Consider the following 15,746-nt stretch of genomic DNA (forward strand, 5'->3'; position numbering starts at 1 on the left):
ACAGGATTAAAGCATCCTAGAACCGGTTTCAGGGTATCATCCTTCATCAGCCAGGCTAGCTGAAATCCAGTGGCGCAGCAAGCAAGGGATCCACATCTGGGCGCACAAGGCAATATCACAAAATAAAATTATGAACAGAGTCTTAAAACTTTTCAAACACTCACCCCCAGTCATTTGCATATGGCTAGGTCCAAACCGGGTGGCATGGTGAGCGACAGAACAATGGATTAAACCCAGATCTGTGACTGGGAGTGAGTGTTTGAAAAGTTTTAAACACTCCGTCCATCATCCTTTTGTGTTGCTAAAGTTGCCCTAAGTGGGAAGGGTATGCCCAGATGCGGGTCCCTTGCTCACTGTGCCACTGGATTCAAGCTAGCCTGGTTGATGAAGGGTGATACTTTGAAAGCGGTCCCAGGATGTTTGCTTCCGGTCCAGGGAGGACCTTGTCTGGCAGTTCAGCCTTGACTGTTCCCATGGGGAACAGGGTCAAGACTGATTTGCATATGGCTAGGTCCAAACTGGGGAGGCATAATGAGCAAAAGAACGATGGATTAAACCCAGATCTGTGACTGGGGCTGAGTGTTTGAAAAGTTTCAACACTCCATCCATCATCCTTTTGTGTTGCTAACGTTTCCCACATGGCATGCACATAACTGGCAAATACATTCTAAGGAGGTGTGGGGCAAAGGGTTGTGGCAAGAAATTTAGGAAATGCTAGAGCAAAGTACTGTTTCTGTGTATTATGTAGATGCCCACTGTCCCACCGACTCACTAGAGCAATGGTTTAATTCCCTTGCAGGCGACAAAGCCAAAATCTCAGAGGCAGAAGTGGCGGCACAGGATTCTGACGTGGTGGGGATGGCTAAGTCGGCGAACCAAAATTGTGGACATCTGGGAGAGAAAGCCACTAACAGGTAGGCAGAGATTAGAGGGATGCACAGTCCCCTAGATTTGATAAAACCCGTGATCATGCAGTGTCCTATTTGTCGACACACATAACAGAGATCTGTCCCACAAACAGTCTAAGGTCAGTTGGGGAGAGGGAAGTTGCCGGGGCAGATATGGCAAATTGATTACATTGGGCCACTACCAACTAGTTGTGGTGTCAATACGCTTGCTTATTAGTGGACACTTATTCTGGGTACCTGATTGCCGTCCCTTGCAAACTTGTTAATGTTGTATTACGGAGTCCTACTGCAAGTTTAGATTGACAACGGGTCACATTTCAAAGGAAAACTAGTACAAGATTATTGCTCAGAACATAATATTGAGTAGATTTATCATATGCCATATTATCCACTAGCTGCAGGACTGATTGAGAGAATGAACAGCTTGCTTAAAGCCCAATTACGAACACTATTAGATGGAACTTTGAGAAACTGGAGAGAGAATTTAAATGAAACCCTCCAAATTTTGAATAACAGACCATTGACAAATGCCCCTTTAATGCAAATGTTGACCCCAGCATTACGATACAACCCCATGTAGTGTCCAACACCATGATGCATTGGGAAATAAAACCAAGAGCCTTAGCTCCTTACCGAGCCACACCAGAATCAGCAGGTCTTGATCTACATGCCTTAAAAAAAGCACCTCTTGAAACCAAGAGACATTGCACATCTTCAAACAGGTGTTGGAATACAGATTCCCCTGGAGCATTTCGGATTAATTGTTTCCAGATCTGGGTTGGCACTCAAATGTATTCAGGCCTTGGGGGGGAGTGATCGATGAAGACTACCAAGGAGAAATAAAAACTATTTTCCTGAATAGTGGCGATACTGACTTGATAATACAACCTGGAGGCAGAATTGCTCAACTAGTAATTATCCCAGTGTATGGAGGAATAGTGAAAAAGGAGACTGCCCCAGCCCTTCTCACAGTGTCTGAGGAGGGCAGTTTTGGCTCAACTGACAAAAACACTGGTACTAAGGTGTGGGTATAATCCCCCAATTGTCCTCCTGAACCAGCAGAAATCATAGCAAAGGTCAAAGACAATGTCCTGTTAGTCATATAACCAGGAAGGGAGAAATGGGAATACATACCAGCGGATAAATTTTATTTTTGAGAATGATCATACTTGTCTCCTTTACAGATCATACTATGAGGTGTCTTTGTGCTAGCTGTTCTACTTGGTCTCCCTTCGGGCATGTGCATGTGCAGTCATAAGAGTCCAAAAGCCCCCAGCTCTGAAATGATTGACCGATCACGCCGATCAACACCTTTACTACACTTGACCAAAAATATTTGGACTCATCTGGCACAAGTTATGCTCAACAGATCGGACATTTTGCATGTATAATATGCAAAGTACTTTTGATGTAATATCTACTTGTTTAGTCGCCATACCAACTCTTGCCAGTGTTTTGCTGCAAATCTTTAAAGCCACCAACAAAGATGGAGCAGTTCATAGGGGTGACGTGTTGTCACACTTTTCTCCATATGAGTATTGCAGGTTTTGCCAAGAGGTAACAGAGGAGAAATGGAATAAACTAACCCATGTGGCTACTTGCAATATTACTACCGGTGATGTCTACTACAACTTAACTTGTGATTCTTACCAAATCGGAAAATGTGCTCAAATGCTCCTGGAGACAACAAGAGACCCTGTAGGAAGAACAAGTACTGTGTCAGCATAGAAACAATCAAACTTCTAAGAATATGGACAGTAGCATGTTTTGCCATTATATTGTGACTGCTGCTAGCCACATCAAGCATGTCAAACTACCAGTGGGGTGGTTTTTCTTTTGTGGAAATTCCACTTATACATACATTCCTGCCAATAAAACTGGTGGACCATGTGCTTTTACGTGGTTAGGACTCATGTTGTTTCCATTTCACTCTGTACGTACTCGCTAACGAAGGGAAACAGTTCAATTAAGCAAAGACTGTGACTCTGAAATTCAGTTATTATCTACATCTGAATATGTGAGTTTGATCATTTCTGTAGTAGGAGTTCTAGGATTAGCTGTTTATAATACTTTAGTTATTAACAAGTTAGCATGTTTAATGGTTAAGAACATCAATCAAACATCCATCACCTAAAGTAAACTTCTCATGGATATACGAGGCACTAGAAAAGCTGCATTGCAAAACGGGACTGCTATTGGCTATGCACTGTTAAAGCACAATCATGGTTGCTCAGAATTTGAGGGCATGTGCTGCTTTAACCTATTATACCACGCTAAATCTATTGAATCTCATGTTGACGCTTTACATGAATTGGTGAATGGAGTAAGACAGGATGTTGTCAAAGTGTGGTGGGACTGGTTATTTAACTGGTTACCTGATTTTGGGCAATTACCCAATATTTTAGGCGGACTACTCATAGTGATTGGTATTACAATAATGCTATGTTGCTGTGTACAATGCATACCTAATCTACTTATGATGTTTAAACCAAAAAGGGTTACTTTTAGACCAATATGTTATGAGAGTCACTGGTCAAAGGGTGGAGTGTAATGCTATCTGTATTTAACCACCAATTCCATCTTGACCACTGACTCCATTTTATGCTTAGCTTAGCTTCAAATGGCGTCACATTGGTGGTGCAGGTATTTTCCAAGTACAACTTGTTAACGTGTTTTTCGCTTTTTTCACCACGGAAGGGAACATAACATGGGGAATGCAACGCTGATAAGAGTGCACAACAATGAGAATGTTTATAGCGAGAAGGGTATGGCTCTGTCTTGGAAATACACCTTGGGATCTGGACAATCCTTTGTGGGTGTTTTCAACACTGACCGGTGTAGGAAAGTACCATCTTGCCTGGCATGTTACCCCCATTTTTCACTGTATATATGTTGTTTTAGTTGTATGTGTCACTGGGACCCTGGTAACCCAGGGCCCCAGTGCTCATAAGTGTGCCTGAATGTATTACCTGTGTGGTGACTAACTGTCTCACTGAGGCTCTGCTAATCAGAACCTCAGTGGTTATGCTCTCTCATTTCTTTCCAAATTGTCACTAACAGGCTACTGACCATTTTTACCAATTTACATTGGCTTACTGGAACACCCTTATAATTCCCTAGTATATGGTACTGAGGTACCCAGGGTATTGGGGTTCCAGGAGATCCCTATGGGCTGCAGCATTTCTTTTGCCACCCATAGGGAGCTCTGACAATTCTTACACAGGCCTGCCACTGCAGCCTGAGTGAAATAACGTCCACGTTATTTCACAGGCATTTTGCACTGCACTTAAGTAACTTATGGGTCACCTATATGTCTAACCTTTACCTGGTAAAGGTTGGGTGCAAAGTTACTTAGTGTGAGGGCACCCTGGCACTAGCCAAGGTGCCCCCACATTGTTCAGAGCCAATTCCCTGAACTTTGTGAGTGCGGGGACACCATTACACGCGTGCACTACATATAGGTCACTACCTATATGTAGCTTCACAATGGTAACTCCGAATATGGCCATGTAACATGTCTATGATCATGGAATTGCCCCCTCTATGCCATCCTGGCATTGTTGGTACAATTCCATGATCCCAGTGGTCTGTAGCACAGACCCTGGTGCTGCCAAACTGCCCTTCCTGGGGTTTCACTGCAGCTGCTGCCAACCCCTCAGACAGGCATCTGCCCTCCTGGGGTCCAGCCAGGCCTGGCCCAGGATGGCACAACAAAGAACTTCCTCTGAGAGAGGGCGTGACACCCTCTCCCTTTGGAAAATGGTGTGAAGGCAGGGGAGGAGTAGCCTCCCCCAGCCTCTGGAAATGCTTTGTTGGGCACAGAGGTGCCCAATTCTGCATAAGCCAGTCTACACCGGTTCGGGGACCCCTTAGCCCCTGCTCTGGCGCGAAACTGGACAAAGGAAAGGGGAGTGACCACTCCCCTGACCTGCACCTCCCCTCGGAGGTGTCCAGAGCTCCTCCAGTGTGCTCCAGACCTCTGCCATCTTGGAAACAGAGGTGCTGCTGGCACACTGGACTGCTCTGAGTGGCCAGTGCCACCAGGTGACGTCAGAGACTCCTGCTGATGGGCTCCTTCAGGTGTTAGTAGCCTATCCTCTCTCCTAGGTAGCCAAACCCTCTTTTCTGGCTATTTAGGGTCTCTGTCTCTGGGGAAACTTCAGATAACGAATGCAAGAGCTCATCCGAGTTCCTCTGCATCTCTCTCTTCACCTTCTGATAAGGAATCGACTGCTGACCGCGCTGGAAGCCTGCAAACCTGCAACATAGTAGCAAAGACGACTACTGCAACTCTGTAACGCTGATCCTGCCGCCTTCTCGACTGTTTTCCTGCTTGTGCATGCTGTGGGGGTAGCCTGCCTCCTCTCTGCACCAGAAGCTCCGAAGAAATCTCCCGTGGGTCGACGGAATCTTCCCCCTGCAACCGCAGGCACCAAAAAGCTGCATTACCGGTCCCTTGGGTCTCCTCTCAGCACGACGAGCGAGGTCCCTCGAATCCAGCGACTCTGTCCAAGTGACCCCCACAGTCCAGTGACTCTTCAGCCCAAGTTTGGTGGAGGTAAGTCCTTGCCTCACCTCGCTGGGCTGCATTGCTGGGAACCGCGACTTTGCAGCTACTCCGGCCCCTGTGCACTTCCGGCGGAAATCCTTTGTGCACAGCCAAGCCTGGGTCCACGGCACTCTAACCTGCATTGCACGACTTTCTAAGTTGGTCTCCGGCGACGTGGGACTCCTTGGTGCAACTTCGGCGAGCACCGTTTCACGCATCCTCGTAGTGCCTGTTTCTGGCACTTCTCTGGGTGCTACCTGCTTCAGAGAGGGCTCCTTGTCTTGCTCGACGTCCCCTCTCTCTGCTGGTCCAATTTGCGACCTCCTGGTCCCTCCTGGGCCTCAGCAGCGTCCAAAAACGCTAACCGCACGATTTGCAGCTAGCAAGGCTTGTTGGCGTTCTTTCGGCGGGAAAACACTTCTGCACGACTCTCCATGGCGAGAGAGATCCGTCCACCAAAGGGGAAGTCTCTAGCCCTTTTCGTTCCTGCAGAAACCTCAGCTTCTTCTGTCCAGTAGAAGCTTCTTTGCACCCGCAGCTGGCATTTCCTGGGCATCTGCCCATCTCCGACTTGCTTGTGACTTTTGGACTTGGTCCCCTTGTTCCACAGGTACCCTAGATTGGAAATCCACAGTTGTTGCATTGCTGGTTTGTGTCTTTCCTGCATTATTCCTCTAACACGACTTCTTTGTCCTTAGGGGAACTTTAGTGCACTTTGCACTCACTTTTCAGGGTCTTGGGGAGGGTTATTTTTCTAACTCTCACTATTTTCTAATAGTCCCAGCGACCCTCTACAAGGTCACATAGGTTTGGGGTCCATTCGTGGTTCGCATTCCACTTTTGGAGTATATGGTTTGTGTTGCCCCTATCCCTATGTTTCCCCATTGCATCCTATTGTAACTATACATTGTTTGCACTGTTTTCTAAGACTATACTGCATATTTTTGCTATTGTGTATATATATCTTGTGTATATTTCCTATCCTCTCACTGAGGGTACACTCTAAGATACTTTGGCATATTGTCATAAAAATAAAGTACCTTTATTTTTAGTATAACTGTGTATTGTGTTTTCTTATGATATTGTGCATATGACACTAAGGCCCTCATTCTGACCCTGGCGGTCGGTGATAAAGCGGCGGCCAAGCCGCCAACAGGCCGGCGGTCTAAAATATGCAATTCTGACCCTGGCGGGAACCGCCAACACAGCCCGCCAACTTAACACTCCGACCGCCACAGCGGTACAAACAAACAGCGCGGCGGTTCCCGCCAACAGCCCGGCGGCAGACAAAGTACCGCCCACCCTATTACGACCCACCAATCTGCCACCTTTTCCGGGGCGGGAGCACCGCCGATAAGAACACGGCGGAAACAGACTACGAACGGGAAAACGCTCACCTCTACGCACTCCACGCGAGATTCCGGCAGTATGGAGCCAGAGTTGCAGGTCATCCCCGCACTCCTATTCCTGCTCATATACCAGGAGCACGCCCGGCGGCGTGGAAGACATCGGTGAGTACGGCACCTACGACACAGGGGAGGGAAAAGATTACCGGCACACACCCACCCACCCACACCCACTACAACACACACATCAATGCATTCCCACAGATCACTGTCACAACCCACAAACCACCCCCCTCCGAAATAATGCAAAGACCAAAAGAAGAGATCATAAACGGGCAGATATATTGAAATATGTACACCAGTAATCCCAATTAATAAATAAACTATGTACAAAATATATACAGCTACTAAATGTAGTCCAACCACTGTCCGTGGATCACAGGGGTCCTGTGCAAAGGGGCAAGGCCCAGTCCCACGACAAGAACTCCACGGAGAGAACACTGCAGGGGCATCAGAAAGAAAATAGGACAGGCACCTCAGGGGGAAGGGAAGGGGGGGCACCTCAGCCACTTGAGTACACGACGCCAGATCCACGAGGGGACTCCATGACCACTGGCCCATCCTGGGAAGAGCAAAGCCACAGTCCAAACAGTCCATACAGTGGGTGGCCTGCCCACTGGGCCATCCTGGGGAGAGCAAAGCCACAGTCCATACAGTCCATACAGTGGGTGGCCTGCCCACTGGGCCATCCTGGGGAGAGCAAAGCCACAGTCCATACAGTCCATACAGTGGGTGGCCTGCCCACTGGGCCATCCTGGGGAGAGCAAAGCCACAGTCCATACAGTCCATACAGTGGGTGGCCTGCCCACTGGGCCATCCTGGGGAGAGCAAAGCCACAGTCCATACAGTCCATACAGTGGGTGGCCTGCCCACTGGGCCATCCTGGGGAGAGCAAAGCCACAGTCCATACAGTCCATACAGTGGGTGGCCTGCCCACTGGGCCATCCTGGGGAGAGCAAAGCCACAGTCCATACAGTCCATACAGTGGGTGGCCTGCCCACTGGGCCATCCTGGGGAGAGCAAAGCCACAGTCCATACAGTCCATACAGTGGGTGGCCTGCCCACTGGGCCATCCTGGGGAGAGCAAAGCCATAGTCCATACAGTCCATAACAGACCCCACTGCCACTGGAGGAGGCAAGTTGGCCAGAGGACATCCTGCAGCCCTGCCCGAGATAGATCCTGCCCTGCCACGTCTGCCAAAGGGCCAGCGGTTCTTGCCCTGAAGGGCCCAGTTCAGCGGTTCTTGAGACGGCGGGGCCCAGTTCAGCGGTTCTTGAGACGGCGGGGCCCAGTTCAGCGCTTCTTGCCTTGAAGGGCCCAGTTCAGCGGTTCTTGAGACGGCGGGGCCCAGTTCAGCGGTTCTTGAGACGGCGGGGCCCAGTTCAGCGCTTCTTGCCTTGAAGGGCCCAGTTCAGCGGTTCTTGAGACGGCGGGGCCCAGTTCAGCGGTTCTTGAGACGGCGGGCCCAGTTCAGCGCTTCTTGCCTTGAAGGGCCCAGTTCAGCGGTTCTTGAGACGGCGGGGCCCAGTTCAGCGGTTCTTGAGACGGCGGGGCCCAGTTCAGCGGTTCTTGAGACGGCGGGGCCCAGTTCAGCGGTTCTTGAGACGGCGGGGCCCAGTTCAGCGGTTCTTGAGACGGCGGGGCCCAGTTCAGCGGTTCTTGAGACGGCGGGGCCCAGTTCAGCGGTCCTTGCCTTGAAGGGCCCAGTTTAGCGGTTCTTGAGACGGCGGGGCCCAGTTCAGCGGTTCTTGAGACGGCGGGGCCCAGTTCAGCGGTCCTTGCCTTGAAGGGCCCAGTTCAGCGGTTCTTGAGACGGCGGACGGTCTATGGCCAACTGCTAATTGCCTGGTGGTGCCCTCCTGGGCAGCGGGGATGGTGCTCCTTCACTGCCCACCTGGGCTGTGGGTGGTGGGGCCCTCCTGGCCAGCTGGGCTGGGTCCTCCCTGGGCAGCGGCTATGGGGGTGGTGGGCTCTCCCGGGGCAGCTGTGCCGGTTCCTCCCGGGGCAGCGGCTATGGGGGTTGTGGGCTCCTCCTGGGCAGCAGGCCTGCTGCCTGACCTCTCCAACTTGCTGCCCTTGCCCTCCTTAGTCGTCGGCCTGTGGCCCTTTCCTCCCTTTGGAGCTGTGGCTGGTGACTGTCTCTGGGTGGTGTCCGGGGGGGATGTAGAAGGCGGGCTCCTGCGGCGCCCCTTCCGCCTTCTGCTCCTCTTCCCAGGGGGTGGGCTGGCTGTCCCCTTGCTGCTGGGCGAAGATCCAGACATGCGGGCTGGCGGGCTCCAATACCCCTGCACCCTTGACAAGGGGGCTGCAGGGCTGGTGGTGGCTGAGGTGCTCTTCTTACCCCGACGAGAAGGAGGGGGGGGCTCAGGGTCAGGAAAGAAGTTAGTAGTGGCGAGGAAGAGCTTCTTGGGACAATGGAGAGTGGTAGGTACAGTGGGAATGGGAGTGGAGGGAGAGGATGTGGTTGTAGGTGAGTCACGTTTGCTGTCTTTGGGTGCAGGTGCAGGAGGGATAGGCTGTCGTGAGGTGGATGGCTGTTGGGTGGGTGGGTGGCTGCTTTTGTGTGGTGTGGAAGAGGGGGTGACAGACACAGTGGGAGAGGACACAGGGGACGTGTAAATGGCAGTGGGGGTGGTGACTGCACGTGTGCGGACTGGAGTGGAGGGTGTGCTGGTGATGGAAACACTGGCTGATGGTGAGGTGAATGGAGGTGTGAGTGTAGACGTCACAGGGAGGGAGGAGGGAGACGAGGAGGTGGGGGTCACAGAGGTGGTAGTGACTGTTGGCATGTCTGCATCGGAATGTTGCGTGTGTGAATGTCTGCGTGATCTGTGGTGCTTATGTTTGGATGAGCTTCTCTTGGGTGTTGAGGTGTGTGCAGGCTGGTCTGATGGTGTGGGTGGGACAGGCAGAGGAACAGGAGACTGGGAGGAGGGAGTTAGTAGAGGCAGGCAGGAGACAGGGACAATGGCTGCTGTCAGTGCTGAGGCCAGAGCCTGGAACGATCGCTGATGGGCAGCCTGACCCGATTGAATGCCCTCCAGGTACGCATTGCTGCGATGAACCTCCCTCTCCACCCCCTGGATGGCATTCAAAAGGGTAGTCTGCCCAACAATGAGCGTTCGGAGGAGGTCAATGACCTCCTCACTGAGGGCAGCGGGGGTAACAGGGGCAGGGCCTGAGGTGCCTGGGGCGAAGGAGATGCCCGGCTTCCTGGCAGAGCGGGCACGGGGCGAACGCGGAGGGGCTGCTGGGAGGGCGGAGATGGTGCGCTGGGTGGCGGCTGTACCTGTAATGGCGGGGGGCACGGATGGTGCCACCCCCGCAAGGGAGCCCCCTTCCGAGGACGTGTCCGTGTCGCTGCAGGGTCCAGTCGTCCCCGTCGTGGAGCTCCCCTCGCCCTCCGTCTCACTGGTCCAGTCTGACTCTGTGGCATGGCCCTCCTGGGCCATGTGAGATGCAGCTCCCTCCTGCCCCGATGCCACTTCTCCTCCGCCTGATGATGCTGATGCACACAAGCACAGAAAGACAAACAAAAAGGGGGGGGGAGAGAGAAATAAAGGCATATTGAGTACATGGATCTCCGGTACAGTTAGCGGACATGACAGACACAGATGCCCCCTGCACTAAGTTGCGCACTTGGGGTACGCTACGCATTCCGTGGAACATGGCCTACACGCCTAGAGTTGACAACTGCACCCATGGATGACACGGCCCAGGGATGGCTGTACTGACAAACTACTGAGGGTGGTGGCTGGGGACACAGGGGCTTACGGGGGTGCCCAGCCTACAGATATCGCCCTGGCCTAGGGGGACCCCCAGCCCTCCTCCCCCACCCAGACACCTCCACTGCGCGACAACAGAGTAGATAATGCTTGTACTCACCCCCTTGTGTCTGCTGTGCTGCCCTCACGCGCCCATCCAATTCAGGGTAGGCCACCGCCAGGATCCGGAACATCAGGGGGCTCAGTTGACGGCAGGCACCCCGCCTACGTTGGGAGGCCATCCCCAGCAGAGACTCGGCGGTCTTCTTGGTCCCGCGGCGGATGTCCTCCCACCTCTTGCGGCAGTGGGTGCCCCGTCGATGGTGGACCCCCAGGGCCCGGACTTCCTTGGCGATGGCACGCCAAATCCATATCTTCTCATGGGCGCGGACCTATGTGACACGTAAAGGGAGGGAGAAATACCACGTTCAAGTTTCTCAGCATTTTCCTTTCCAGTGGCCCAACGCCCCCCATCCCCGCCAGGCCCCCCGCCATGCCCAACATGCCCCCCATCCCCGCCATGCCCCCCGCCATGCCCAACATGCCCCCCATCCCCGCCAGGCCCCCCGCCATGCCCAACATGCCCCCCATCCCCGCCAGGCCCCCCGCCAGGCCCCCTGCCAGCCCCAACATGCCCCCCATCCCCGCCAGGCCCCCCGCCAGGCCCCCCGCCAGCCCCAACATGCCCCCCCATCCCCGCCAGGCCCCCAAGCCAGCCAGTGGCCCCAAATCCATATTGAATTAAACTCACTTGTTGGTCTGGAGGACCGTAGAGTAGCGCATACTGGGGGAGGACCCCATCCACAAGTTTCTCCAACTCCTCTCCAGTGAAGGCAGGGGCCCTTTCCCCAGTCGCAGCAGCCATTGTCCCTTCCAGACCGAGGTCACAGCAACACTTGCAGTATAGGTCCTCTCCTGTGAAAGTTCAAGTCGCAAGTGGATAAGTAGATATAAAATGGCGGTCACGTCCGCGGCGGTGCGTACCGCGGCGGTGCGTCCCGCCACCGCCGGCGCCCTTCGCCATTGGCTCCTGAAACCCATAGGCTTCAATGTTAACCAATGCGGCTTCGCGCCGCGGTCTTCGCCCGCCGCCCGCCGCGGTGTGCCACGCCAGCGCATTGACCTCACATCCCATTGTCACACTTCACAGGTCAGGCAGCCGCCATTTCCAGGGCCCACATGGCTCAATTTCAACTGCGTCACACAGGCCTAGGCCTTGCATAGCCACTCAGACACGCCATTCACTGCATAGAGAATCGTATACTGTGCTAGCTGTGAGTACGTACCTGTGGGTTGCTTGACTGTGTGCTCCATGTTGTCCTTCCTAGGCACCGTCCGCTGGGTTGGGCGAGGAGACGGATGAATCCTCCCGTGTACCGACCGCTGGTGGACCTGTCGACAATGGAAGAACGCCACATTATCCTGACCTACCGTCTTAACCGTGCCACTATCCATGAACTGTGTGCCCAGCTGGAGCCCGACCTGATGTCCCCCATCCGCCAACCCACAGGGATTCCCCCTCTGGTGCAGGTCATGTCAGTACTACATTTCTTGGCAAGTGGGTCATTTCAGACAACTGTGGGAATTGCTTCCGGAATGTCTCAGCCCATGTTTTCGAAGGTGTTATCCAGAGTGTTGTCTGCCCTGATGAAATCCGTGAGGAACTACATCATTTTCCCTGAGGTGGGCGAATTGGCTACAGTGAAGGGTGATTTCTACGCCCTTGGACATATTCCCAACGTAATTGGTGCCATTGATGGGACCCATGTGGCTTTGGTTCCCCCAAGAGACAGGGAGCAGGTGTACAGGAACAGAAAAAATTACCATTCAATGAACATCCAGGTGGTGTGTTTGGCTGACCAGTACATCTCGCATGTAAATGCCAAATTCCCAGGGTCAGTGCATGACGCCTACATCCTCAGGAATAGCAGCATCCCTTACGTGATGGAACAGCTACAGAGACACCGTGTATGGCTAGTGGGGGACTCTGGGTACCCCAACCTGTCGTGGCTACTGACCCCAGTAAGGAATCCCCGGACCAGGGCAGAGGAACGGTACAATGAGGCCCATGGGCGTACTAGGAGGGTGATCGAACGCACCTTTGGCCTCCTAAAGGCCAGGTTTAGGTGCCTGCATATGACCGGTGGATCCCTAATGTACTCACCTAAGAAGGTGTGTCACATCATCGTGGCCTGCTGCATGCTTCACAACCTGGCTTTGCGCCGCCAGGTGCCTTTCCTGCAGGAGGATGGTCGAGACGGTGGTGTTGTGGCAGCGGTGGAACCTGAGGAGAGTGACGAGGAGGAAGACGACGGGGCTGAAACAGACAACAGGGACAGAATCATTGAACAGTACTTCCAATAGGACACAGGTAACATTTCAAAGATAATTTAGTAAATGTTAACTACTCTGCAGCATCTCTGCTGCCTGTCTATTTGCCCCAGTGTATGATGACTGAGTTTTGGCTTTTCCCTCCCTATTTCAGATCTGGGGTCCCCACTACGAGTCCTGTGCTTCGTTTCCCCATGGACTACAGCTTTGTGGCAGCTGTTTGTTGACTTCACCATGTACAAGGACATATTTGCACTGTCATGTCAATTACAATCTATTGAAATCACAGCCAGACTCCTGATATTTTGGTGCAAAATAGGTGTTTATTGAAGTGCTCAAAATGGGATGGGTGGTTTCAAGTGGGTGGGGGCTATGGTGAAGGAATGTCCATGGCAGAGTCCAGAGTAACAGTCACACAGGTGCATTGTCCAGAGGCCTGTGGAGAGATGGAGCATGGGCAGTTCAAGGATGGACAGGGTGACAATGTGGGACAGTGGGATGACATCAGGTGGTATCCTTTGCTGGCGGGGGTCTTGACATCCTACTCTGTCTTCTTGCGAGATCTCAGGGCCCTCTTGCGGGGTGGTTCTTCTCCTGCAGGAGGTGGGGGTCTGGTGGGCTGCTGCTGTGCGGGGGCCTCCTGTCCACTAGCGCCGGCGGAGGTGGATGGCTGTTCTTGGTCCAGGCTAGTGGCAGGGGCCCTTGGGTGTTGTTCAGTGTCCGCCCTGCTGTTTACGAGGTCCTGCAGCAGCCCTACCATGGTAACCAGGGTGGTGTTGATGGCTCTGATGTCCTCCCTGTACCCCCGATAGTGTTCCTCCTGCAGCACCTGGATCTCCTGGAACCGGGCCAGTACCGTCGCCATCGTCTCCTGGGAGCGGTTGTATGCTCCCATGATGGTGGTGAGGACCTCGTGGAGAGTGGGTTCCCTGGGCCTCTCCTCCCCCCCCTGTCGCACAGCTGCCCGCCGAGTTGCCCTGTTTCCCTGGGCCTCTGCCCCCTGGCCGGTGTGCCCACTACCACTGCCCCCAGGTCCCTGTTGTTGTTGGGGTGGTGGGTTATCCTGGGTGCCCTGTAGTGGTAGACACACCGCAGATTGACGCGCCCTGGAGACAGAGGCATGGGCCCGCTGGGTGGGAGCTGTGCTGGTGTTCCCAGAGGGGTTTGGGTCTGTAGTGGCCTGGGCCTGTGTGAGGGGAACCGACTGTCCAGAGGTCCCCGATGGTCCGGGCTGGTCATCGGTGTCCAGGTCGACAGAGCTGCTGTCATCGCTGACGGCCTCTTGGGTGGGGGGTGTGGATAATTCTGGCCCCTCCGCCGCGGTGTGTTGACGGTCGGGTCCTGCAGGGGTATAGAGGTATGGTTATAGTTTAAATGTGTGGCATATGGGTGTATCTGTGGGTTCTCGTGTCCCCAAGTGCTGGCATTCGTGTGTGGGGGCTTTGGTGAGGGTGGCTTGTGGGGGGGATGTGTATATGCATTGGGCATGCTTTGGTGATGGGTGTCCATGCTTAGTGGACGCATGCAGGCCTAGGTTTTGGGATGTGTGGGTTGTGATGGTGAGACATTGGCGGGGAATAGGTGTGCTGGGGGTGGGGGTGAGGATGGTGGTGGGGGTGAGGATGGTGGTGGGGGTGAGGATGGTGGTGGGGGTGAGGGTGGGGGTGAGGATGGGGGTGGGGGTGAGGGTGGGGTTCGAGGATGGGGGTGAGGGTTGGGGTCTGATTTGGCATGCAGGTGGGGGGGAAGCAGTATTGAAGCTTCAACTTACCAGTATCCATTCCTCCGCCGACTCCTGCGAGGCCGTCAGGATGCAGGATGTTCAAGACTTCCTCCTCCCATGATGTGAATTGTGGGGGTTGAGGTGGGGGTCCTCCGCCAGTCTTCTGCACGGCGATGTTGTGCCTGGATACCATGGAACGCACCTTCCCCCGTAGGTCGTTCCATCGCTTCCTGATGTCTTCCCGATTTCTGGGGTGCTGTCCCACTGCGTTCACCCTGTCGACAATCCTCTGCCATAGCTCCGTCCTCCGGGCAATGCTGGTGTATTGTATCTGTGTGCCGAACAGCTGGGGCTCTACCCGAACGATTTCCTCCACCATGACCCTGAGTTCTTCGTCTGTGAAGCGGGGTTGTCTTTGGGGTGCCATGGGGTGGTGTGTATGATGTGTGGGGTGGAGTATGTGTATTTAAGTGAGTTGAGTGTGGTGGTGTGTGTTGTTTTGTGTGTGGATAGTGTGTGGGTGATGGTGTTGAGTGGCTGTGGCTGTTATGTTTTGGATGCTGGTGTCTCGCTCTTGTCTTCTTTACGAATTTTTAAGCGTAGGGGTTTGTGGGTGATGTGGGTGGGTGTTTTATATTGTATTGTGTGTGTGGGAGTGGTGTGTGTATGTGTATCAGGTGTGTGGGATTCAAATCGTCCAATGTGGCTGAGTTTTGTTCGTTTGTGTGTATTCTGACCGCGCCGGTGTGTCCCGCCAATGGAATACCGCGTTTGAATGACCGCCGCGTGGATTCGTGGGTCGTAATGGCATGGGCGTATTTCTGTTGGCGTGGCGGTGGAGGTTTGGTCACCTCCACCTTTCCGCCGACCGCTGGTCTGGCGGTCTGTTGTGGCGGTCGGATTTTCGGAGGTTTGCCTTCTGCGGGTCAGAATGACCGTGGCGGGTTTCCGCGACCGCGGCGGGATTATGGAGGATTTCTGACCGGCGGTAGGCGCCTTTTACCGCCGAGGTCAGAATGACCACCTAAGTGGTACTGTAGTAGCTTCACACGTCTCCTAGTTCA

This window comes from Pleurodeles waltl, chromosome 10 (genome assembly GCF_031143425.1).
Source record: "Pleurodeles waltl isolate 20211129_DDA chromosome 10, aPleWal1.hap1.20221129, whole genome shotgun sequence".
Taxonomy (NCBI): domain Eukaryota; kingdom Metazoa; phylum Chordata; class Amphibia; order Caudata; family Salamandridae; genus Pleurodeles; species Pleurodeles waltl.